Below are 27,643 nucleotides of genomic sequence, written 5' to 3'. Positions count from 1 at the left end.
TTCATGCCCCATGTAGTTTTGTTTTACTCAGTGGTTATTACAAAACTTCCAATATCATGTTTACTAAATATTGTCCCAAGAAACTCAGTTCTTCACTGAAATTCAAACATCTGTGTCTCTTGCGCCTCAAGGCTCCAATTCCCTTCAAGCAGAGCTATTTGCCTGGCTTGGTGCAGGGCTGACACCCAACAGGGGTTTTGACCTTCATGAGTGCACCCCTTTTCAGACTGAAGTTCCCTGCAAAGATGGCCTTCAGTGCAAAAGCCCCAGCTTCTTCAGCTTTCCTGGTGAGCTAGGTGTCATCTTGCTATGCTACAAAATCTCCATATTGGATGTACCCAGAGCTGGGATTTGTTGTCCTTACTGACAGGGCTTTGGGACAATTCCTGCTGAGTCAGAAAGACTCTCTGCCATTCCAGCCAGTTGGCAGCAGCCAGGGCTTCTCGTCCCATAGTCCCAGAGGCTAAGCAAGCACTGCAGGCTGGCACTGCTCACCAAGCTCTGCTAGGGCTGTCACTGCCTGTGACACTGACACAGCATGGCGATCCTTCACATCCACTGCCAACCCCATGGCCTTCATCTCATTTGATATTCTCCCCAAGCCCTTCTCTGCCAAAGGCATCTCCAGTTGAGACTATCACAGGGCTCTGCCTGTGTTTCTGGTTGACACTGGAGTTTAACAGCACAGGCTGCAGAGGGACAATCACATTACTGCTGCCTCTGTGTGGGTGTTCAAGATGGGCACATCCTTCCAGGAGATGCAGGGAGCTCAGCTGGGCTAGAAGGTGAGATGGTCAAAGGCAAAAAAATAATCTACATTTGGAAATATGCATCTCTGGGGGAGCAGGAGGCCTCATAGAGTAAAACCACCTTCCCCTAGAGCATGGCAGAAGATGGTGGGGTTCAGTGTGGGGTTATGGCAGGAAACAAGGAGGTTGTGCTCCTTCAGTGGGAACAAAAAGCTTCTGCTTCTTCAGCTCTGCTCCTCTGGGCCACATCCCAGCCTGTGGTACACAGCCACTCTCACAGGGTCAGTGACCAGTTGGGTCTCCATGGCTGGGACATTGTGCACTGCCATGGCCATACTTTGGCTTGGGCTACACTGAGAGTGCAGACACCCCCAGCCCTTGGCTCAGCTAACTTCCTTTGGAGCAGTAAAGTTCCCCTGCCCTGGCTGGTGGTGGTGGTCCCTCTCGAGGGGCTGTGCTTGGCAGACCCGGGAGGGAGGCAGGAGGAGACATGGCAGCTGAAGCCAGCATCTCTCCCCGCAGGACACAGTGACTGCAGGCAAACTGCTGCCCAGCCATGTGTCTGAGGGGTGCAGTGGGCTGTGAGTGGGATGGCTGCACAGTTTGCCAAGTCCTTCCTCTCTGTCCCCTCGGCACACATGGAGCAGAGCACTCAGTGAGTTAACAGAAACAAGCAAACATTTCCAGCCAAGGTACTTAACACAAGTCTGTTTGCCAAGTGTCTTCACTGCCTTCTTTGGTTAAGGCTAAGAGAAATGTTGCTGTTCAAAGGAGAAAACAAGTAGAGGTGTTTTCCCCCCTCACCCTTCCTGTCTGCAAATCCAGGCATCTCTGGTCTGCAGTTCCTTATAAACAAATGAAGGAGCTTTTGTGGAGCCTGTTGATAAGAGGTACTCCATGCCACTCCACATCCCACCGATTTTTATTATTATTCTTATGTATGCAATAATATGCAAATGTTTGAGTACTTCCTAAGGTCGTTCACTACTTGTGCTGTAGCGTGGTGATTGCTCTGGTTACTGCAGAGGCCTAAGGGCAAGCTTAAGGCATCTGAGGACAGGACATGTTGTCAGGGACAGCTGATAAGATTGTCACCTATCAGCAGATCTATGTGCTCAAGACTCAGACACCACCCAGTGAAAGGAGAGTCAGGGAGATAGGAATGACTTTGTCCTGGGAACAGTTTGCAAGGGGATAAAACACCTGCAGACAAGGAAAGCCAGTCTGGTGTACAACAGCTGGGTCATAGAGCATGAAGAGAGCTCCTGAAAAAATACAAGGACTGCTGCCATCCAAAACACATCAGATCATTAGGAAAGCAGAAAATTAGCTTGTGAGGTGGAAGGCTCTGCCTTGACCTGATGGTGGCAATTTGGTGACAACTTTTAGTACAAAAGGGACTGGACTCAAGCGCTCCTCAATCTCAGCAAAGGCTACCTGCTTGACTGGGAGAAATCAGACAATTTCAAAAAAATTCTAGCATTTTAAGCAAAAAAATGAGTGGGAGCTCTTATCTAAGGACTCTGAGTGCTTTCAACCACCTGTTCTTTACAATTTTACACCTTGGATAATCTCAAAAATCCATATCTAGCAACAGCGATCCATGTTGCGCCCACTTGTTTACAGGGGCTCACAGCACATGGTTGTAGTTCTTAATACTGAAGGGAAAGCACTGCTGAACAAGGGACAGGAACTAGGAAGCAAAGAAATGTATTTAAGACCTGCAAGACTCCTGAGTATCTCTTTAAAAGAAGAAGGAATGATGACGAAAAGTCTGCTCCCAAGCAAGATTTATTTCTAGTATGCATGAGTCATACAAAGTGATTTTTAGGGCCAGAGATTTTTTTTCACTGCCATTGCTCACTTTTCTCAGTAAGTGAAAGAAATAGTATTACCTCAGGGTCTGAAGTTCACTGGGTTACATCTGCTTTCACTCAATTCAACCAACAGCAATATTTTTGAAATGGATTTATTTCTTTTTGTTTTCCTTTTCTCTCAACATCCCTGCAGCCTTACTGTCTCCTTCATGCTGCTAGCAGAGACAGGATAATAAATTAGGTCAATGCTATGTCTGACCTGGTAGTTGCTTAGGTAATCTTAAATTTTTATAATTCAGCTTCTCCTTTGCCTCAAAATATCTACCTTCTCCTTTCTAAATAACTTACTGGAAACTCAACAGAAAAAAAATTCCCTCAAGCTTCTGGTCAGCTGTGTGGGCTGTGTAGATGGACCAGCAGGGATCAATCCAATATCTATGATCCTCTCAGTTGAAATCAGTCAGCGCATATAGATTTTACAGTTTTGCAAAAGAAAAAAAAAAACAAACCAACAAGCATTTTAAAATTCGTTTGTCTGTAAGATGTGAGATGGCTTCTGTTTGGCCCAAGCAAAGCCTCTGCTGCTGTTGTGTGTCCACTTTGGGTACTACACTTGAAGCAAGATGCAGAACACTTAGAAAGGGCACACAGATAAAAATAACTTGAATCCCTCAAGTTTATGAAACATAACCTATGAGAAAAGACTGGGAGAGTTAAGACTGTTTAGTGTGAAGAAGAGTAGACTAGCTGTAGGCACAGAGATAGCTGTCAAGTACGTAACAAGTGGCTGCAAACAGGAAGAGCATAATTGCTTCCCCATGTCCAGTGGTAATACCACAGGAAATGGTGAGACTGGATTACCACAAAGAATTAAAAATTAGCAGTTTTATCATTCTACTCTAAAAGCAGCTGCCCTTTTTTGTCTGTCTATGGACAGCCTCCCTCTAACCCTTAGCTTACTTTTGCTACTCTGCAGTTGTTTTACTCTGTGGTTACCTCTGATACTTATGATAGCTATACCTGAATCAGCTCAGCCTTATACCCCATGCTCAGTTCTAGCTGCCAGAAGTGAAATGTTCTCCTTGATATCCTCACGTCTTCTCTCTCCAGGACTCTCCCTTGCAGCCTGTTATGGTGGAATGCTGTAATTCAGAAAATACAGTTTATAAAGTATCTGATGTCCACTTGTCAGTAGCCTTTGGTCTGCAGAGGTCTTTTAGTGAGCCTTTGGTCTGCAAATGCCAGTTGTTCTTAAATTCTCTTGCGCTTTTCAATATGTATTTCCTACTTCTTTTCTGAATTTGAAGTGGGCATTTTGCTCTGTGATTGCAGAGCACTGAGCTCTGTGCAACACATTTGATGCCCATGATTTGGCCTAGATATCTCTGAGAGATCTACAGACATAAGCAAAGGCACCGCAATTACATTCATCCTATTTCACTTCTCCATGCTATTTTTACTGCCAAACAATATTCTCCCAGCATATCTGAAACAGTACAAAACAGAAGGGGGGCCCAAGGGGCAGGGGAACGCAATATAGGCCAAAATCCTTGAAGTTCTCAAGCTGTACATTATCCTTCTCGTATCACATATAAGCATCTTGGATGATGTGGGTGCCATAGTTCTCCTTTCTTCCTGCCTGGGACATATTGTCCTGGTTCATCAGGCATCTGAGCTGGATATACATGAGGCTAAAATTGCAGCACTGGATCTTAAACAGAGGTTTAGTATTTATCTCAGACCACTTTAGACAACAGTGATATAAAATGCTGTGCGTTAGCTGATCACCCAGTGATCACCTTACAGTCAACAGGAACAGGGAATCATGCCCACATCTAGGACAGGTTCTGTCTTATCCCTGGACACACCTACAGCAGGTCAGAGGAGCAGTCCAGACATGCCAGTTGACAGTAATGCAGATGGATAATTAGTGAAGGTATGGACATAATAGGCAGGATTTAACTGAATCCTGTCCTGACTCAGTAGATACCTGCAGGTGGATCCTACCTTAACTCAGATCAGTTGGATGCAATTCATTGCCAGAACTTTTAATCCAAATAGGAGTGTACATGGAAAGCAATTTCCTTCTCTCCTTCTGCAGCTAATTCCCCATATTTCACATCTCTCTTCTCTCTCAATCTGTGCCTGAAGGGAGCAACATTTTCACCAAAAGCTGCTGCAGGGGCAAAGCACTGCAGCCTTTAAATTGTTACCTCACATTGAGGAGCCCCTCTCCATCCCACATCATTCAGTCTTCACTGAATAGACTTCACCAGGACTCAGACTGTCCCTGATGTGCAAACCCTTGCTAGCCCCTCTTTCCACACAGCCCAGGTGCCCCACTGAAGTCTATGTTCTTGTCTAGCTACGGTGTGGTGATTGGTGTGAGTATGAGAACAAATCTCTGGTAGGCATTTCGTGAGAGCTGGTATCTCACTCACACAAGAGGTAGTGCCAGCTTTTTCAAAAACAGCCTTCCATGGTATTCCTCTGATCAAGATTTTACATAAAACATACTCTGTATGCTCATGTGTGCACAAAAATTCAAGCTGACCCTTGCTTTCATTGTTAAAGCTGCTTCACTTCTTGAAAGGTCCTCCATGAACCCCAGGCTGGTGAAGTAGTTACAGTGGGCAAAAAGGCTAATCAAGAGGAGGGGCTGGTTAAGCTCAGTTTTTAAGGCTATACCATTATGCTGTATGATAACCAGGCAGCTCTTGGGAATCAATGGATATTTTCATAAAGTGTTTAATAGTTAGAGTGAACTGAAACTCTGTAAACCCTTTCCAAAGGAACCCTTTGTTGAGATGTTGGCAGTACATGTGTGGCTGGAGTCAAATAAATTAGTCATGAGATAAATCAGTCATGCCAGCTATGAGAGTGATACCAAAATAAACAGAATGTTATAGTCAAATCCATGAAACAAAAGGAACAGCAAATCTCATTTAAAATTCCCCCACGTAATTGGTGCATAATTAGGCTTCTAAACATGAATGCAAGTGTGCTGATCCAGAGTATGTGACGATGAAGATTGTATCTTTGAAAGTAAATGGGGATCTCCGGATGCAATTAAAAGTAATTTTTGAGTTGCCAGTTCCAAGATCCTACTGGCAAAATCCAAGAAATTCAAAGCCTGAGTAATTCCTAAATTACTGCAATTTTGATGCCAGGGAAACTCCACAGATTTTGGTGGAGTTACATCAGACTCAGCCTTCACGAGGCCAACAGAACTTACTCCTTTTAGAAACAGATTGTCAAACACTTTAAAAAGAAAATGTCAGAAAAAGTTTATGGAAATCACTTTCTACTGCACCAACTACCAGATTTGGAGGATGTGTAACATACGGCAACATCAATTGGGATAAGGTAACATGAGTTCCTTATCCCAAACATGTTGCCTTAAATAATCTACTTTACTAATCTAAAATACACAAACAGTCTGAACTCTTCTAAATTTTTCTTGTCATAGAATACAGACAAAATAATAACAGTGATATAATTAGTCCAGTTATCCTTATTATTTACTCATATATTAATCATTATTGTAATATATATATATTTTTAAAAGCTACATCTTTTACCAGTATCCTTACACCATTCCTCTGAATGCCTGTTAGTCTGGCAAAGGACACAAGTCCTGGAAGGGAAGAAGCAGAGCATGTGAAAAACAAGCAGTGCAGCTGGGCAGCAGTTTGTGGGAAAGAAGATACCCTGCTTTTAATTGGATTGAGGAAGTTAAAAATGTTGTGAGAAAGCTTTTGTTATCTACTTAGTGTTTGTTTCCTAATAGCTGCTATTTCAGCCCCAAATACTACACTTTGGGTGCTTCATGTCACATAAGCAGATTAACCGGCCTTGTGCAGAGGGTTCAGTTCTCACGGGCTTCAGTTGTCTGCACTGAGATTTGGCAATATGGCCAGTAGTGGTTCTTAAGTTTGGCTTCTTTTTTACAGTAGTTCATGTACTATTGAATTCCATATCTATGTTCTAATTCCAGCAATAAAGTTACATCCTTTCTCTAGAAGGATAAAATTGTATTTGCATTGGAAAATCTGTGCCACTTTCATTTGTACCATAAATCACAGAGATTTTAGAACTGACAAGGACTAGAAGAAAAACGTAGCTCTGTAGGGTGCTTAGGACATTTTGAATCTGATTCTGCTTCCTGAGATATTTTCACTGCTCTGCTGTCAGCTATATTCACAGATTTGGGGCAATACATCTCTCTGATGCAGTGCTCTGCAAAGGCACCAGCTAGAGGAATTGTGCCCTGTTTGCACTTACTAGGAACCACTGAAACCTGAACAAAAGCTTATTACCTATTATTGGCTTCTAGGAGTACGTCCTGTAATTGGCACTGTGCAAACACAGAGCACAAAGCAGCTCTGTCCCAGAGTATTTATAATCTAGGCAGCTAACTTCAAAAGGAGTGGGTAAGTTCATGCCATAATGGAGGAGAAGGAAGGAGGTAGAAGAACAGAATCAAGCTCGTTTGATCACACTGCTTCACAAAAAGCAAAAGAAAATAATTTTTTGGATTGATGAAGTTAGTAGGCTGTTTACAAGGCTATTCCTCCAGGGCACTGGGAATTATTCCACCAGTCACTGCTGTGTTTCTTGGCTTGGAATCATTTCTGTCTAAATCAAGAAGGTACAGCACCCCACCTCTCCTCTTGCAATGTTTTATTGCTTTGTCATCTTGAAGAAAAGGATGAAAATGCCCAGTCAGACTGCACCCAGAAATGAGACAGAAGCCAGAACCCTTTTTCACAGCCTGATCACAAGATAAGAAACCACGTGTGACAGCAGCAGCTGGGTGAATCCACATGCTCTCCAGAGCCCATGGGACTTGTGGACCTAGTGGAATGAGTCCAGAGAAGGGTCACGAAGTTGGTCAGAGGGCTGGAGCACCTCTCCTGTGAAGAGTGGATGAAATAGTTGGGAATGTTCAGCCTCGAGAAGAGAAGGCTCCGGGGGGCTTACAGTAGCCTTCCAGTACATAAAGGATACCTACAGGGAAGCTGGAGAGGGAATTTTCACAAGAGCATGCAATGATAGGACAAAGGGGAATGGCTTTAAGTTGATGGAGGGCAGGTTTAGATTAGATCTAAGGAAGAAGTGTGCACTTCTGTGCATTTTTTGAGGAAATGGCATTAGACAACAGAGATTTTCTGGGAGAAAAAGGCCTCTAAATTTTATTCAATTCAAACAACAAATCCAAGGTTGATAAGAATATGGGTAGGGAACATTTTTGTTCAAGACTAATGGCTTGATCCTGCAGATTCTCAGTAATTACCACAAAGACAAAAAAGTCTCAGTGGAGAAGATTGCTCATGCTGTCACTTCCAAAATTATTCAGGAGGTTGTCAGTTGATACAGCTGAGGAAATGATAGTTATCCTCATCAATAATGTGCTCTTAATTGCATATTTCAAGACCTCTCTACCATAAACCAATTTGGATTTTCCCCTTTGGTACAGCTCATGTATCTCACACTGTTCTTTTCTTTTTTAGAAAGTAGGTTTCGATGTAGACTGCAGTCTGCTCCTAATTATCTGATCAGGAATGAGAGAAGGAGGCCATTTATCCAACATTCTGTGTTGTACCTAGGAAGAAACAGATAATTTCTTTGACTTTTGTATGTTGCCTTTTTACTAATAATTAATTTATGGAATCATAGAGTTATTGAGGTTGGAAAAGTACTCCGTGATCACCAAGTCCAATCGTCGACCTTTATCATCATACATTAACATGTATATGACAGAAGCTCTTATATAGTCAGTTACAGCTGAAACCAGTGTCCAAGGAATGACTGTCAGGGGGAAGAACTTTACATAAATACATCAGGAATTGGCTTTCTGGCAGGATTAAAAAGTTTGATGTGGTCCTCTAGGATAAACATTCCTTAAAATTTGATTTGGGGTTCCACAAAGTACTGTCCACACAGAAAAACAAATCTTTCTTGCCTACAGAGAAGAATGAGAGGGAAGTGTCACTTTACTCAGGCACAAGTGTTTTCTCTTGTTCCTGTTCCCCTTGCTGTTTATGCTGGCATGATCAACTAGACTTTCTTTGGAAAGATGAGAGGTTTCACAGTGGATAATCCTTTTTGTTCTTGAAATGCCTAAGAACCTTGTTGTTTATCTGTGGGGCTTTTCCTATAAATTTATTTCTATTTCTAGAGAATCAAAAATTCCCTGGTAAAAACCTATAATCGTATTATTAGGATATTCAGTCCAATTATGATTAAGACATGTAAGAGTATACAAACCCGGTAAGATTTCCACAACATGTAAAACATTATGAAAGGTTCTTTACACATTTCATTTGAAATGCTGACTTGCATAACCCTTGGACGTTAATGTATGTGGTTAAAGTTTAAACTTACACCCAGCACTTGTTTATCTGCTTATAGCTTCCCTCAGCAATATCAGTTAAAAGTTATACATCAAACCTGATATAACTAACTTATGTTTATGTAAGTTTGGAGTATAATATCTCATTTGAACGGGGGATACACCTCCTTTTATATACCTGGAAACTCCAGAGGAGCCAGTGACCCATGATGTTTGGGGCAGCACTTGCTCTCAGAGAGGGCAGGCAGGGGCTGCCAGGGAGCTATGTCTAAAAATCATCTTACAAATAATGTGACAGAATTGGGAATACTTTCATTTACATGCACATAGTTTCAGTAGCTCATGCTGTAGCTTTGCCAGCAATAACAGGGTTCCTATCTGTTTGTTGTGCTAACGAAGGACCAAAAAGTAGCAGGTTCAGCACAAATCCCTGCAGACCCCTCTGAGGGCATCATGGCCAGGAAGGTAATGATGATTCAGCAAATATTTGGCATCCTGCCTTAGGTTGTTTTCACATTGGCTCTTTGAGTGTGAAAACACAGGTTATACTACATTTAAATACACCTTCCTACCTAACTGTCCTTCTAATCTCTCAGGAAAGGAATTAGATTGATTTGGCATAGCTAATCTGTACTGACCATTACAGGTCTCTTCATTGTTTTAAAGGTACTTACAAATAGTTAATTTCATTGCCTGTTAAAAAAACAATCCAATAATTGATACTTGGTGTTTTGGGGTTTTTTAAAAAGTTTGGCCCTGTTTGTCTTTCCCTATGCTTCTGCCATTTCAATATCCTCTATGAAACTGTGAAAGCTCCCTCTGTGGCACAAAAAGAGCAGGGAACACTGGTGATCAGGATTGCTCAGAGCACACTTCAGAGCAGATTTGGCTGTGGAGAGACAGTTGGTCTCAAACTGAGCCGTAAAGTTTTACAACCGACAACCAAGGTGCAATGCCAGAGCTCACTGCTTGGACCTTCTTTGTAGAGAAGTATGCATGTACTGTAAATTACATTAACTTCTTTAAGCCTGCTTCAAACTCATTATCTCATTCCAGGCTATATATAGGACATCTGCCTTGTCCTCACACAACAACAGCTCTGGTTGCCACAAGTGCAGCACAGGAGTGAGCTGCCTTGGCAAGTTGCCTGCTGAGTAATTCCTGACCAATCAATGTGCTCCCAAGATACAATGAGCATGTAGCAAGGGCACAGTACTTTACCCATAGAGATTTTGCTGCCACTTCTGATCTCCAAAGATCTTTAAAAGAATTTTCTGCCTTTAAAACACTTTTTAGTGTCAAAAGAATGCTTCAAACAGGTGGAATTACAAGGTCACACATACCTCAGCCCTTCAAATATGTAGTATTTAGAAATCACCTGCTGAGATTTTGGCTCTGTGCCTGTATGTAGGTATTTTTCAGACATTTTTGCCCAGTTCCTCAAAAGAGAGCAGACAGAAGTCAGGAAGTGTCAGGGCACATATTTACTTCAACTCATAGCTTATAATGCCAGACAGGAAGGTACCTCTTTCCAGACTTGATAACTACCACTTACATAGTGTCCCTGATGCTCCCATGGTTCTCTATCATCCCCAAATCGTTCTCTCAAGGTAGCTTTTGAAGGCTAAAGGAAGACTCTGCAGGCAGCAAAGCAGCAAGGTCTCCTGACATGAGCAGATTAAGAAAAAACAGCCCTGGTGTCCTTCACTGTGGGAGAGCTTTCAGATTGGGACAATGCGAGGGGTGTCCAAATCTCACCCAGTACTACACAGAGACACAGAGAGCAAGCCAAGTGTCTCAGCTTCAAGTTTTGCTTAACAAGATTTGGTAGCCTGTTCTCGCAAAAGGGTTGCACTTGATCCCTCCATGGATTCTTTGGATCTGCTTCCCTCTAAAGGCCACTCAGTGAATTACTGTATTGTCCTGAATGTCAATCAAGTCTTAACATGAAATCAATTCTCAGATGTATTCCTTATCTGGAGAGGTGTTTGAGCTCTATGAAGGAGAGAAATAAATACTTTCAGGGTTACTACTTGTTTTAAGACAGCTTAAAAGAAATAATGTTTAAGTAAAAGCAAATATTTGTATCAGCAAGCAGAGGTTTTCATGAAAACATTTATCTAAAAATGAGTGTCAAGCATACATGCTTTTGTACTTCCTTATTGCACAGAAAAGTGAACCACAAAAGCGAACTGTTTTGTCCTAGGCAGAAATTGGGATCTGGCCATACTTGCTCCCAATCCCATGCTCAGAGGAGCAAGTGATTCTTTCCAAATGGGCTGAGGAATTTGACTTCTCAGAGATAGCTGCAGTGTTGATGCAGCTTCAGGTGATCCCAGGTAAGGAGCTTTGTGGTGTAGTAGAGCTTGGGCAGACTGTGTCTTGTTTCAAAAGTTGAAGTGCTCCTTCAGCTCAGATATGCTGTGAAACTGAGACCTTTAATTGAGGTGTTGGACTTCCATTGAACTCAGTGGATAAAGAGAATCCCAAGGTGGAGTGGCATGCTAAGAAATTGGTCATTTTGCCTGCTTGGCTAAGGGGAAAAAAAGAAAATAAAAGAGAGACATTTAAAGTATACCTGTCTGTTATTTGGGCAGACCATGGGAAATAGGACAATCCCTAAGTATACTAGTAATCTGAGTAATAATCATTACTAACCAGCATTTTTGCACAGCTTCAGCTCTGTATAAGCATCTCTGAAGAAGAGGGGATCAAATTTTAGGTAAATGGAGTACATCTATCTAGTCTTCTCTGCAGAGGGAGCACAAGAAGTTACATTCCTGAATTAAATTGAATGAATCAGGGCCTGAAAGAAAGGTTCATAGAATTTGAACAGAAAGGAAGAATTGAGGTATTTAAACACAGGACATTTAAAATTCTTTAAAATACCTGAAACTTTCCACAGACCTAAAATATATGATAGAGTAGACACACAAACCCCCAGTCAGGACACTGGAGGTTACTTTAGGACAATTAAAATGGCACTAGACACATATGCTTATGTAGCTGCATTGCTTCTTACCTGTTCTGTCTACTCTAATTGCCCTAACCAAAGAATAAATTGTCCTTTGGGACTGTCTCTTCTCTCTCTGCAAACTACAAGAACCTGCACAACAAATTTGAAGTAAATCTTTTAGCTAAAGCTGGCTGAGCTGCATCCTGCCCCAATATGAGGAAGCAGCAGAAGGGCTCCTTATTAATGTTTTAGCCCCCTCCAGATGTAATGTGACTGCAGGTGGCTCCCAGCTATCTGGGGTCATGGTTTTAGGGACTGAAGTGTGCAGGTGTAGTTGCTCACACTGACACTGGGTCTTCACCAGTTCCTTCATCATCATCACCATCATTGACCACACTATGTAATTTATTTCACTTACAGCATCTATTTTGGAATTATTTCATTCAACCAAAACATAAACTGGCACTTGTTTCTGAGGACAGAAGGCTCCACAAATTAGTTTTTCCAATAGAAAACACCTTTTTTGATCTTCAAGCTGCTCCTAAATCCAGTTTCAGTGTTTTAAGACTGCTCACCTCTCCTTTATGTATCCATGCAGCCTGCCATGCAATATTCTGCTTAATGCCTGCTGTCAACAAGAGTACTGCTGCATACATCACTCTTTCTGAGGTCAGCCCAAAACTATAAAGCCCATACAAATGCCAAAACAAATGCTTTCATATGCTCAAAAGAACCACCAACTAGGTCACTTACTGTGATTTACATTTCGTTCTCCTGAAAGGCTGAAAAATTAGTAGTATCTGGAGAACTGATGCTTGGAAAATCACATAGACTCATTCTGCAATTCCAAATAATACAAGTAGAGTTTACAGTGTGCCACCAAGGGGGTTAGAAAATCTATAGGGAAAAAAGAGCACGTGTAACAAATGAATACCATGTGGGCTCATTTTTTTATAAAGGCAGAGGAGAAGTGGCAGAATATGTCTAACCAGCAAGAGCAAAGATGTAGCTCCTGCCCAGAAAACAATGCACTACTGACTGTCACTGGGAATGGAATTTGCCTTAGGAGTATCAGTGAGGGTCAGCTTTTTGGACCTTGTGAAAGGGAGGCAGATGACCATTTTGTGCTCTTGTCAGCATGTTTGCTTCTGTGTTCCTCCCTTTCATCAAAATGGGAATGAGTTCCCACATCCAAAAATCTCCTGCAGCAATTTAGAATTGTGGTACAGTTGAGATATGTGAATCCTCAAAGAAGAAAACACTGTTTCTTGAAATACGAGGTGCACTATAAGAGGGGACATATGATTTGCCCCATGACATCTGAAACTCTTCAACACAACACAGAGATAGCTGAGGCATCTGAAAAAGTAAAGAGTAGATAGGTGGGGTAAAGTTGAATGAGTCAGTAAAGAGGAAAGAAGTGATCCATATTTTTACTTCAGCCTGTGAAAAGGAAAAAAATTAATATGCAAGAAAACAAAACCGATGACAGAAGATTAAAGTGTAGCAAAGGAGTTCAGGTAGGAGGTTAAGCAGGTGAAAAACCTCTTCCTCCCCTGCAGAGGTGCCATGAAGTACAAATACATGTAAAAGCCCCTCAGATAACTCAGCTGAAGAGCATCATCATGGTTTGACCAACAAATGCTCAGGCCTTATCACATGGTAAATTTGCAGTAGACCTTGCCTGGGAAAAGCATTTTCTTTAGGACAAAACCATTCACATTGGAGCTTCCCTACCACCCCATCAAATGCCAAAGAACAGAACAGACATTTCCATGCAGATCACTTTAGATAGAATACATTTGTCTTGAAAAATACCCATCCTCTCCTCTCATTCCACACACTAAAATGTAGCAGTCTTATAACAAGAACAGATCCAGAGCTACTTCCAGTGGCCACCTTAGAAGTACATGTTAATTAGCTCCCAGTTCTGCAAGCACTGAGTGGTAAAGTTCTCACTCTCCTCTTTCCCTCACCACCTGATGAGTATCAGAACAGCTCAGTACCACAGACTGGAGCAGCATCATCCCACCAGCTCTTCCTCCCAGGGGTAGTAAATGATTCAGTGAACAAGATCTGCCTGAATAGATACCTGAAGAGATGCCTGTAATTCAGTTGAGGGCAGTAAGAGGGCATGCCAAGGCAAACACATTCCAGGTGACTTGCAACACCGTGTGAAATTTCACCCTATCATAAATAACACAGTAAATGTGAATGTTGCATTTCCCAAGGTACTGGTAAGACACAACCTTTTCCCTAAAGAGCAGACATGGAGGAAATGTATCACCCCTGCTCCTTAGCCCTGAAAAGCAGCTCAGATGGATTCCAGCAAGGATGACAATGTTATCCACTCCTCCCACCTGTTGCCTCTGGGGTAAAGAAAGATGCTTCAAAAACCGTGCACTCTGGCTATCAGGACACACACAGTGCATGAATACCTGGGAAGACAATGAGCAGAGGTGTATGCCTTCCTCTTTCCTGGTGTGACCTTTTCACTGTGTTCTAGCTGTCCACAGCACAGTAACTCAATTTCCCCATAATTTGAGGCCATACCCTACCACAGGCATGAAAGCCAACCCAGTTGGTATGATGAAAGGAGATTTTTTTGTTTGTGTCTATACCTTATTTGTCAACAATCAGGTTCAACAATCCATGGATGAAGCAGACATCATCTAAGAGGAGACAAATCCTTCCCAAGTGGGGCCAAAGAGGCTGTTCACAGACAGGAGATGACGCAGACTGTTGCCAAATTGGGGGTACTATGTGCAGTTCATCACTGGTCTAGAAAGTTGCTTTTCCAGAGGTGCACAGCCAATCACTCATTTGAACAGCACTACCTTTTGAGTTGAGTAACATTTAGAAGGTGGGGCTCACGTCACTAATTTTAGCAATCTAAAGAGGACGTCTAAGATAATCTTCTCAAACTCCTTCTGCAATAAGTGAAAAGTGACAGGGATCCCTAGAGAAACGTGTATGAGGTCAATGGATGGGATCATCCTCTGTAAGTGTCCATCCACCAGACATGGAGTTTAGAGTCAGTGGCTTAGGCTAAATCCTAAACTTGAGACACCTATATTAAGACAGACCAATCCCAGTCAAAATTAGTAAGTGGCTCAGGCTTGTAGTTCGTAAGTGAGCCCCATGTTTGTACTAAAAGTTCCCCATGGATTCTTCCCTATCCATAGCCCTGCTACTGAAGAATAAGTCTCTCTTATAAAATAACCATATATCACACTTTGCTGTGCCTTCCTACCTTCATGCCAAAATACTCTTAATGGCTGAGAGGTTCTTCTTCAGGGCTTGCTACTACTTCTCATGCCTGCATTTTCTCTGTGCACAGGCAGCATATTCTGAAGTGCCAGACATTTCCATGTCTCCTGGGTCCACAGGAGACAGATTCCTTTCCTCCAGGTTTGTTTGAGACAGGTATGTTTCTCTCTTCTGCTTTCTCACTTTTTCCACCATCCACTCCTGTTGCAGCCTGTGCATCCCCATGCTTTCATGTTGCTAGCATGGAGTATCGAAGTGTCAACAGACCTATTCCTCTGTCATTGTGCAGAGTTTGGGAACTCACAGGAAATTCAGTCCCCAAAGAACAGATTTTTCCCATCCTTAGAAAGCCTATGTGTCCTGTTGCTGCAAGATACTGGTGGCAAAATGCATTCAGTTCCAAGACCAGCCAGAGTGTAGGAAGCCCCGCTGCCTTGCAAGTTGGCAAGAGAGGGGAGCCACCACTAATTTGCACAGGCATGGCTGGGAATGGGGAGCAGTCAAAGCTTCCTGGGTGTAGAGCACGGACAGACTTGCAAGCTCTCCATTTCAGGGGAACAAATGATGTTTCTGGGGCTACTGGGGCTACTGGGGCTCTGTTAATTCTGTCTGACTCAGTGCATCACACATGGAATGCTGGTGGTTGCTGTAATACCCAACACTGGGCAGGAGCTGCATGTAGGACCCCAGATTTTTACTGATGAAAAAAATGAGCATATCTACAGTCATTCTTTTGTAGTTGTGGGTAAGAACAGCTCAGACCCAGCTTGCTCTTTGTGGAATGGCAAAAGAGCTGGACACAAAATGTTTTTATATATTCCAGTGTTAGTCTTTTCCCCCAAAAGAAGTGGCGGGTCTACATCTTTTCATATCCCATGTGTTGCCCCATTGCTCCTCCCTTTTCAAGGACAGTTAGCAAAGGTAGCACCTGGCAGCTCAGCAAAGCAAGGCTAACAGTTAGTAACATGTCTGACATGATCCTGCGTTATCCAAGCTGGGGAGGAGAACTGGCCTGAAGAACAGCTCATTTCACAAAACAGATCTCATTTCTTATTCCTGGCAAAGCGCCTTTTCTTTCTGAGGCTCAGAATGCCTGGAGGGAACTGATTATTCTGGTGATCCTTTTCACACCATTGGCTAAGACTCTGTCAAAGATGTTATGATCAGGGTTAATACACATTATTGGTCTATCAGCAGTGCAAAGACTGGTTTGTGATCTTTGCAATTTTAACACAGTAAATCCATCTGATAACATAAGTGTTTATTTGCTATTCACTTACTGATACCTAGCGAGCATCCAGTGAGCTTCTGAGTGATCACACATCTCCAGCATGTGACCATGTCATATCAGTGGAAAGCAGATACCCTGCAAACGCTTCTGCTGAGAGTGTGAAGACTCATTATATCAGACCCTGATAGCTACCTGCTCCATTTTACTGTATCCTGCTTAAATTAGAAGATTGGAAGAGGCGTCATTCAGCTGAATTGGATGAGACAACTCAGAGACAGGAATGTGTAGATCCCACCTGGAAAGCTGTCCACACTCTTTTCATGCCCCTTTTCACATATTTCAAGTTTCAGACAATGAACCTCTCATACAGTGGGCAAACTATCAGCTCTCTCTTTTTTTGGTAGCTGGAATTACTGTTCTTCCAAGGTCAGACTCTCTAGGTCCAACTGTTTCTTTCCCTTGCATTATCCACCTGCCACATTTGCTTGTTCAGGGAGATAAGGTGTGTGATGTAGCCCTGAAAAGAGCTTTTTCTTCTTACAAGTGAAATAATAATTGCTGTTTGCTTTCCTGTGACTGGATATAGGATCTGATTGTGAACTCAGAGCTGCATAAATCTTAACAGTAATCGAGCAATGTCGCTATAAAACTGCCATAGCTGAGCTTATGTTCACACTTTCCAGAGTGTTTTCTGCTCTGGATTTTCCAGGTAAACAGATACCAGTAGAAATGTTAAAAATAATAAAAATCTTTACTTTCCTTGAGCTTCAGTGTATTCACTTGGAAATCATGTTTTGCAAGAGGCCACAGTCTCGTTATCAACCTCAGCAGCAGGTAAATTCACAAATCAGGAGCCATACGTGCCAGTACTTGTAAGTGATCAGAAATTAAGGATTAATCAACATATAACAGCTCTGCTCTAGGACAAGGAGGAGAGGACTTCACTGTGCAGAGATCCTTTTTCCATGTTTTGTATGTACCAAACATATTTTCCAGCAGAGGGTGCAAAATTCATCTCCAGCAATACTAAAGCACTACGTTCGTGCCAGCCTGTAATTTTGAATGACAAAACCTTTCCAGACTGTTATTATCTCCATTTGTAAATATGGGATTCAGCATTAAAATATTTGACGGTAAAAAATCCCATCCCATGACATTTGTAATACAGGAGACTCCATAAGAATCTGTCCATTTTGCTTCCTTTTACAGTCAGTACAATGAAACAGGCACTTGGGGACACAAGTCTCCCATTTCACCCTATATTTATCAGCTGAATAGTTCTCCAGACTCCTTTGACTATGGTGCATGAGACTCTGATGACTAGCCCAGATGTGGACATCTGCACTTCGGCCGTCCAAGTTAAACAGAATCCCACCTTTTGCATCTGCCAGGAAATGCTCTACAGTGCCAGGCCAGTGTGGAACAGGGTTACCTATAATGTGCTTGTTGCCAAACACCACCTGTCAGATTGCATCATGTTCACTTCAAATTTAAATGAGCTTGTGGGAAGTTCTGATTACTTTGTTTGTGGGGCTACTATCCATGTTGCAATACAGAGCAGAATGAAGGGTCATCTGCAGAGGCACTGAAGAAGTCTTGACTGGCAAGGGAAGGGAGAGGAAGAGAGGTGTACCTGTGGTCAGACCACATTGTCTCTGATGCCACTGTCACACAGATCAATAACTCTGTTTATTCAAGTGTCATCAATCCCTGTTACCATTTCCCATGGCCTTAGTCAGTGATCTTTAAACTTAGTGGATCTTGAGGAGGGCTTTGAAATCTTGAAGTAAATCCTTCTCACTAAGCTTTCCTCATAACCATTCACATGAAAATGAACAAGCATGGATCATTATTCAAAATAATGACTCATTTCAGAGATGTAAATGCTGTGGAGATTGTATCACCTCCACTGGATATGATACAATCTTCAAACACAGTTCTTCTGTGATTAATGTACTCACAAGGAGCTGCTTTCAGCTCGAAGGTGTAACTCTGCCCCTTAAGCATATATGAAGCAGTCATCACACAAAACCACTTCTGTTAAGGTGTCTCTGCATGCTCAGGTGCAAAGCCAGTGTCATATTTCTAGCTATTGTTCAGCCAAATGGGGAGGTTACAGTATGCCCTCCATTGTCTCAGCCTGCAAAGGTGGACACAATTTTGCATTTCTATGGAGGCTCTAATCTGAAGACTGCTTCCCAGGCACAACAGCATCTCAGCCTCACCCTTGCTCCCAGCAGGAAGGGATAGCTAATAATTATACAGTAGTGTTGTCTTAATTTAGGAAGCAACAAAAGTGAGTGAAAAAAAATACATGAGCATGATAATACATAAGGCAAGGTCAACCCATACCATCACCATTTAGAGATCCTTTCTGACATGGACATCAGAAAATGGTTTGGGAGGTGGAAATACAGCATTCACAGCTCTTCACAGCTTCAATAAAATACTCCAATACTAAGAAAGTAAATCCCTCACTGACTTGCCTCTTCTGGTGTTGATCCTTTACTGCTTCCATAATGATAATACAACCCACCAGGATTGAGCTCATAATCACAGAATCACAGAACCATAGAATCATAGAATATTCTGAGTTGGAAGGGATCCAACAGGATCATCAAGTCCAACTGCTGGCCCTGTGCAGGACATCCCCAAGAGTCACACTATGTGCCTGAGAGCATTGTCCAAATGCCTCTTGCACTCTGTCAGGCTGGTGCTGTGACCACTTCCATGGGGAGCTTGTTCCGTGCCTGACCAACTTCTGGATGAAAAGCTTTTCCTGATATCCAGCCTAAATCTCCCCTTCATGCCATTCCCGTGGATCCTGTCACTGGTGATGAGAGTGAAGAGATCGGTATCTGCCCCTCCACTTCGCCTCATGAAGAAAGAACCACTGGCAGTCAGTTTTGGATGTGAGCTACTTGGGGAGCTGATCATGAGCAGACATAATTTAAGTAAGACTGCAAGTGTCTGGATGGACAGTGCACAAATAATTGTGCAAACCAGCACCTGGCTGTTCTGAAGGGAGACACCAGGCAGAGCAGGGCTACAGCACATTGACACGAGCTGGCAATTTCATCCTTCTCATAGGAAATCTGGCGAGCTCTACTGATGAGTACAAATTACTCCAAAATCAGTCACAGGAGAGGGTGGTTCTACAGGGCCACCATCAAAGCACTGGGTTTGACTCCCAAGCCTGCAAATATATTGGGACTATAGAGCCGAGTCACTGAAGGTGACTTGGAACACTTCAGTGAAAAGTATTGTGTTGCAACAGTACACAGTATGCCCACAGAAATGCTAAATACTATACTTAGTGCTCATCTGAGGATCAGGAAGGGCTTGAGATGGCTTTTCTCACCAGGTGTGACTGCTGCCATAAAAGAAAAAAAAGTGAAATTGGCATCAAATTCTAGAAGTCATCAGGGAAAAAATCTCAGAAACACCTCTATGTTCAAGGCTACTGCAGCCCTACCGAAAACAAATGGACATGACTCAAGTACCTTATTACCTCATTGCAAAAATCTCAGCTGTTGCACAAACAAACCAAGCCAGAATGCTGTCCTTTGCTGTAAACCACTGTTTGAGTGGAGCTGACAAAAGATAGCAACCTGCAATTCACAACCAGATCATTTGGGAAACCTTCTGTCATGGATTACACACTAGAGCAAGTTCCAAACACAGATAGTGTGGAAGGGAGGGAAAAAATAAGGGTGAAAAGCAACATCCTAATGAAATTAATGTTCTGGTGGGCATTTTTAGGCCTGCAAAGCAAAGCTACAAAGGAATACAAGGGAAGCACCTCTCTGATTTGCAAGTTAATCTAGATAATTCCTGATAAGGCTAATGAATAGCTGCAATTATTACATGCCCATTCCACTTCTGGTAATGAATTATCCTAGGGATACACAGGTGGTGGGCAGCAGTATGTAAGAATATCTAATACAGAAGAAATTCTGTGGATAAAGAGAAGCCCTGTCATAGACACCATCTGTAGTCTCCTGCTGTAGATTTCTCTAAGGAAAGGGAAAAGAACATTTTCATCTGCTAGGGGGAGGGAGGGTGTGTGTGCTGGATTATTTTAGTCTCCTTTCCTTATCCTAAGCCCTTATTTCTCTCTTGCTGTTTTATGAATTGGTGTCATCAGTTTGTAATGGTAATGTTTACTTATAGAGGTGTGTATGTGTTTAATTTCATTAAGGAAATATGAAACTGTGATTGGTGGAGTTGTTGCCAAATATTTTTTTGCCAGTATCTAGCAAAAAGCAGTTTTGATAAGAGTCTGATCTCTTCTGAGACATAATATAAGGCAGGGACATAAAAAAGTATTCATATCACATTGTTTCAATGCAAATTAATAAGCATATATAGATGAGTGTTCTTGTTTACTTTGTTCTAAGAAGTGAGAGATTTTCTTTGTGGAAGACCAGTACTTGGTATTTCAGCCTGCTTGAAAACCTGCAGAACAAATTCTGTTCTCAGGGATGTGCATCCTAGTCTAATGGTTTTATTTTATTTACTTGTGCATATTAATATAGTCAATGACGCCTGTGCCACATAAAGGACTTGTGATAATTTCTTGGCATAATGAGTATGTGGCATAAATCTTTCCCCTAAGCACAGCTACAAGCTTTGATGTACTCAAGGGAGGGCTTCCTCTGCTGAGTTCAAAGTTCAGAAGTTCAAAGGCACTTCTGATTAGAAATTAACCACAACACTTTACAAATGAGAAGGGAACGACCTATTCCACGCCTGAAGAACTTGGCAGGAGCCATTCCCACAAGCCAACAGACCACCAGTGTGCCGAGAAACGTCTCACAGAAGAGAGGTTGAGTTCAGGGGAGCACAAACAGGAGAGTGACCTCTTACAGTCCTGCCTTGGAAAACACAGCCCCTTGGCTTCTCCAAGCTTTGTTTGGAGAACAAGCCTACAACACAAGCTGTTACGTGCCTTATTTACAGCACTCTGTATCACTCCAGCCACACAGTAGACATTGAGCTTCATATCCAGATGGATGCCCATCCTTGGGACATCATACCAGACACAGGCAGTTCAAGCAAATTAACTTTTCTTTCTTTTCTTGGGTGGCATAGAAACCCCTTAGCTGACAGACAGAGGCAGCAGGTTAATCACTGAAATGTGTCTGGGCAAGAAGCCTGTCAGCTGACAGGCATGCATCCAAGGATGCTGCTGCTGCCTGCTGAAAGCCAAGAAACACATCAGCACTTGTGACATTCTCGGGGCAACTGGGCAGTTTCTGCTGGCACAATTCATTCTCTGTGGGAGCCACTGCTGGAGATGTGAGAGGGGCAGAGGGGTGAGGGCTTCAAACCCAAGGATGCCCATCTGCTGAGCCACTCATGCTGTGCCTCACTGGGATGAGGGCAGGCAGCCAATGTGTACAGTTAGGTGGAAGGCCTCAAAGAACCCAGGACAGCACTGGGCTGGTGATGTGGGCAAGCAGATGCTGCTCACTCAGCTCTCCAGGCAAGAGGTTTGCTGGAAAAATACAATAATTAACTTTTGTTGAACACAGGGGAGGATTGCACTTTCCCTTTGACTTAACTTTGGCTTTTCATTTCTATCCTTTAAACTCAGTCTTTGAAACCCATCATGAGTTCCATTTCTCTGGTCACCCTGTGCAGAGCTGGGGATTGACACATGCCTGAGGCTGGCAACATTCAGCCATCATTCCCACAAAAGTAGTGGATTGAAACAGGGAGGGCCTGCAAGAGAGGCAAGAGAGAGGCACTTGTGCCTTTGGTCATGCTTCAGCCAGCCTCAGCATGCAGAAATGTCCAGTACTGGGGCTTGTGCTGTCCCAGTGCTGGAGGATAGCTGTGGCAGAGGTGGGTAAAACCTGCTGCATATTACAGGCAGGCAAAAGGCTTGGAGAAACCTCCAGGGCATACACCTGCTTGACGAGGATCCCAGCTTGAGCTTAGATCCTGTTTGGGATGGGAGGAAAATTGAAACTTGCTCAGGCATGTGATCCCAAAATCAATATTTTCACAGCTCAGGGCATGTCACGTGTCACTGGAAGGTGCCTGGTGAGGACAATGGCTGGCACAGGAGCTCAGCTCCACACAGCTCCAGTGCGCTCTGCCACTGACCAACCTGCACTCAGGCATCTGTGAGCTGATGCCTACAGCCTGTGGCTCCAGCTCTCCTTTACAGGCAGGAAAATTCCTCCCATTAATCTGCACTCTTCCCAGGGCTGCCCTGTATTTAATGGGGCTGTAGAGGGTAGGGTGGGATTTATGGCTGGCAATAGAATTCCATGCATTATTATGATTTGCATTTCATAGTAAAGCAGAGAACTTCACACTAACGGTATATCCAGTGACAGGACAAGCACCTCCTCCAGCTAAATTTTAACATTTGGGTCCAGTCCTTTAATGAATGCAGCAAGCCTGTAGCTTTTACATGACATGTTCTAACTTTCTCTTACAAAATCTGGTTTTTCTTGTACCTATTTAGAAAAGTTAACAGTTCCCAGAATACCACTTGAAAAAAATGCTCTGGGCCATCTTTCCAAATAAATCCTTAATGCTCAGACATCAATGAATGTATTTTTTGTCAATAGTGATCTATCCAGTAGATAAACAAAGAGCAGTCATTAAAAAAACAAACACACTTGTGTCTCCAGTCTCAGTGTTTGGCATCCTCTGGCGTTTTTATTTTGCTGGCATTTGCCCAGCAATTTACAATCAAAATCCACCACTTTGTCACACAGAGACTTCTGAAACATGAATTTGCTGTTGAAAGATTTTTTGATTCCTGTCTACATAAAATAACTACACCAAACACTGGAAAAGAAAAGGAAGCTGAACTTTCCCAGAGCTAGCACCAAGTAAAGAGATTGCTGCATTAGCCCATTTTCTTCCACTAAGAAACTTTTTTGAAAACAAAAAGTGCAGTGCAATATTTAAATCTATATAAAGCCAACAAAATCAGAAATATGCTCAGTTTCCCACTGTGAGCATGAGGCACCATCCAGTGCTGCAAACTTTCCTTACAAACTGCAACTTAAGTCAAAACTGTTAAAGAATTTCTCCTTTTCTAAAAGACAAAATATATTTCTGATATGAAAAAAGACACTTTACATAGTTTTAGTACTGAATTCTCAAATGTGATTCTGCCCTTCATTCTTTAGCTTACAGCTAAAATTATTTAAAAAGCTACAATGAACACATAAATAAGCCACTGAAAGGAAAAACCAGCTGAGAAAAGACACTTGAACAAAGAGGAAAACAAAGAGGAAAACAGAAAAAAAAACCCCACAGTGCATACCTGGATCTCTGTTATCAGTGGAAAAGGCTTTATTTCTTTGCAAGGGCAATGGCAAGGTAGAACTACTGCAATGTAATGAAAGAAAAATACTTTCCGTATGGGACCATGAAAGCATTAACATAACAGGCAAAGCACATTATGTCCTGCCCTTGCAAATGTCTTGTTGGCTACTCTGGACTGTGACCCAGCAAAAATAAGCAGTCCAAATGAATTTTCTCCTAGGTAATATACTGCTTCATTTACTACATGCAGTAGTGGACTGTTTCCTCAAGAGTCAGCATGGAGGCTGATCAAGCATTGCACTTAAGAAATGAGAAAACCCAGTGCTGTGCACAGATTGCACACAAATATGAGCTGATGTGCTACTTGGTACACTAAAACACTTCCAAGTATATTTGATTCATTCAGTTTTTGAAAAGGCAGTGCTCTCAGTAGATGGGAAATCGAGGGGAACTTGATCGTGTCCTCCAGCACAAACACGCTGACATTGACACCTATGTTTTTAAGATGTTCTTTTTTCTCCTCATATCTCATTACTGCCACTTTTATTTGTGATTTCTTAAGCTCAGCCAGTTTAAATTGGATTATAATCTCTCCTCTTTATCCAAGAGTCTCTACACCTGGAGGCAACACCCCCTTTCACTGGAGGGTTTTACCCACTTCTCTTTCAAATACACACACCACGTCAGAAACCAAATCAAACCAGTAGGATCAAAAGAAGCAGTATTGATGATGGATCAAATGCACACTAACCACAACCGGTTTATTGATTTTTGAACCTCTCACATATTATTTCCTTATTCCCTTTGTTTCTGAATTGCTTGAGCATGTTGATCTAAGACAGCTTTCAACTCCGCTTTGTCACGTGACCTTTTTTGATCCCAGTCCTTTTGCTCTCAAATTAGGTTATGCTACTGAAGCTGCTTTGCTCCAGGTTGTGGTTTTCATGCTCTCGGTTAAATTAAATCTTTCTATGCCACCACTTGGGCCAACTGGGGCTTGACAAACAGTGGGGCCAGGGACAGTAAACCACAACACCGTCTTCATGGCACAACAATTCCCTGAGTAAATAAAGAGCCCCTGTGGGAACTGGGGAGAGGAAGGCATGTGGAAGAGCTTCCTTGCAGATAGAGACACTGGTGGGAAGGTATAAAGCAGACACTCACCTTCACCTGTCTCTCCTTCCTTCACATTGGAAATTGGGACAAATATGTGTTGAGGGCCAGGCTGCACCTAGGCAGGGCCAGGTACAAAGAGCACGGTGTAAATTGTCCTCCCTCACTCATGCTCTGCTGCAGCTAATTTCTGCCTCCTCCAGGGCCTTTGTCAGTCACCTCACATCTCCTCAACTGCTGCCTCCAGTTGCTGCCACCCTGTGTTAACTGAACAGCTTTGCTCCTGCATCCACTTGGGAAATGAGTCCCTCTTTTCCAGAAGCTTGTCTCTTCTTCTCATCTCCACTCTGCAGTCTCAGGAAGGGTATTACACTGGCAGAACTAAAGGTCTCTCTGTCATGTTCCCTGCTGTGGGTTTTCTTCAGCATATCCAGAGGCATCCTAAAAAAATAAATAAGAAAAGAGGGTGACCATGGAAAATTTCCCTATGTGTAAACAGCTGAAAAAGTAGTCAAATGTACTGCTGTTATGAACTGAAATACACCTATCAGTGAAAAGAAGATTTCAGCATGTGTGCTAAATAATAGGGTAGCAGGGACCAAATGGAATCATGTTCTGGGCATAACATATAATCTGTGATCATTAGTGCAGCTGGGCGCCACTTAGCGCTATAATAAGCCAAATGCAGCCTCATGCTACTCTGTCTGCTCCAGCAAGGTAACAAAATCACAGGGTAATAGAGTAAGTCAGGTTTGGAGGGACCTCCAGGGGTCATCTAGTCCAAAACACATCTAATCAGATGGGCTTGTTCAGGGCTGTGACCAGTTAAGTCTTGAGCACCTCCAAGGAGGGAGATGCCTCTCTGGGCAACCCATTCCCAGTAAACAACTTTTTCCTAGTACCTAGTGGGAATTTCCCACCTTCCAACTTGTGTCTCTTTCTCCTGTTGCTGTGCTCCCCCCAGAGGATCAGCTCCTGCTTCTGCATATCCTCTGGCTGGGAGCTATCCTGGTGCCTGTAAAAAACTACGTACTCCTCATCTACACCTGCATCTACCAGGTGCTCAGGAAACAGCAGAGGCTGGCTGTGGCACACGATGGCAGGGACATGCTCAGTGGGAAAGTGTTCCTGCTCCAGGGACACCAGTATCCAAACACTGACCTGCCACTCAGACACTGCTCACGACTCAACTTCTTTGTCTTTATGGCTCACTGGCATGGATCGCTTCTGAACGTCGACTGCTCTGGAAAAGCATTTTCCTTCTCTGCCTTCCACCTCAATTAAATCCTTTTAAATTCCATTAGGTACAGTATTTTTCTATTTTTAAAACCTTATACAGTTTTGCAAACTTTCTAAATTGCATTACATGGAGTCTCATGTTCTAAAAATCCATCTGGAGGTTTCCTGCCTTTCCACAGCAACCTGTCTGTCCTTAGTGAAACTTAATTTGATGTGGAGGCCACTTCTGAAAGACAAGAGCTGCACCTGTGCTGTTGGCCAGGAGGAATGCACCTCCAGGAAAGTAGGAGATGCACTTCTTCACATTTCCTGCTGAGTTTGTCAAACAGGTTATATCTATTTTTAAAAGCATTGTATTACAAACTTTCAGGGAACAACACAGGCTTTTCTCAGCAAAATTAAGGTGAGCTGGAAAAAAAAAAAAGAAAGAAACAATGCATTAATCACAGTGTCAAGAAACAAAGTCTGTAATGTCCAAATGCACTGAACAGAGAGAGGGAGAGGGGAAAGTTTATTGGCTTGCGGAATGTAATTTTTCACTCCTTCAAAATGCCCTGGATTGTCAGCTCCTATTAATTTTTTACTTTTTGTTATGTAATATATGAACTGCATAGCTAAAAATCATTCTTGTCCTGGCAGTTTACAAAAGACATGCAGTAATTTAATTTAATTCCTTTTCCCACCACTTAAGAAAAACAACGACAGCAGCCCCAGCAAGGGCTGGTGATTATTAACTGATGTTCCCAATCTGATGGACTTTTTTTTTTTAGGTGAGACAGAAACATTCCTCTGTTTACTCTCTGTTGAGGAAGAGGATCTGGTTGCTCATTTTGAGGCGGCACTTTGTTCTGCACAATGCAGAATGCTGTGCATTCTCCTCACTTACAGTTGTGTTAATCTCCTCTAACGAATGCACCAGTTTGGGGTGTCTTCCCCAGACCTAGCACTGCCAACAGACCTGACCTTGCCTGGGCCATGACATTCTTGCGAGCCTGTCTATGTTCCCCACGTCTGCCTTACTTTTTCAATATTCAGATTCTCAGGGAAACCCTAGTAAACAAGGAAGTTGTCCTTCAGCCTCAGAAAAATAAAGTTGGGGCTTTCTACTTTTGCACAAGTGCTTTAGGCACCCTGGAAATCATAGCATGGCAGAGCCAGGAAAGAGTCTCAAGTTGCCCAACCTATGCATGGTAAAATTACAAGAAAAATTACTCCAGGACAAAGGCATGACGACCCTAGTCTGCTTATTCTGGCTGCAGAACAAATGCTGTTGTCATCTGGTGTTTAACTTATGAGGCGATAATGGTTACTAGTGATTTTAATCCTGCAAAAGCTAAAATAATATCCTGTATTTCAGATTTGAGAGCAAAACCCTCTCTGAAGGACTCTTCTGTACATGGCAATACAATAGAAGTTTGTATATTATAAATTTCAGCTATTTAATAATATTCCATCCTGATTTGTAAAATGTATATAGTTAAAAAAATCTTGATAGCCTGGGGGGTCCCTGCTGACTGGAAGCTAGCCAGTGTTATTCCAATCTGCAAGAAGGATGTGAGAGAAAACCTGGGGAATTACAGACCTGTTAGTCTAACTTCAGTTCCTGGAAAAGTTATA

General features: G+C 42.6%; 1 protein-coding gene and 2 long non-coding RNA genes across 3 annotated transcripts in view; 1 reads left to right on the top strand and 2 right to left on the bottom strand.

The window, feature by feature from the left end:
• CLDN10 (claudin 10) overlaps window positions 1-27,643 on the top strand; it is a 57,747-nt gene that overhangs the window by 9,905 nt on the left and 20,199 nt on the right. The window lies entirely within an intron of this gene.
• LOC146444586 (uncharacterized) lies at window positions 7,760-10,988 on the bottom strand. The gene is made up of 3 exons (XR_014851468.1): window positions 10,477-10,988; window positions 10,265-10,360; window positions 7,760-8,171 (listed from the first exon to the last, which is right to left on the bottom strand). It is a non-coding gene; the product is annotated as an uncharacterized LOC146444586 (long non-coding RNA).
• Window positions 12,964-26,395, bottom strand: LOC146444585 (uncharacterized). Its single transcript, XR_014851467.1, has 3 exons — window positions 26,273-26,395; window positions 23,673-25,228; window positions 12,964-13,079 (listed from the first exon to the last, which is right to left on the bottom strand). It is a non-coding gene; the product is annotated as an uncharacterized LOC146444585 (long non-coding RNA).

Source organism: Lichenostomus cassidix, chromosome 1 (assembly GCF_008360975.1).
Source record: "Lichenostomus cassidix isolate B80296 chromosome 1, HeHo_3.0, whole genome shotgun sequence".
NCBI classification, from domain to species: domain Eukaryota; kingdom Metazoa; phylum Chordata; class Aves; order Passeriformes; family Meliphagidae; genus Lichenostomus; species Lichenostomus cassidix.
Note: the sequence above shows the minus strand (reverse complement) of the source record. Positions and strands in the feature narration are given on the sequence as shown.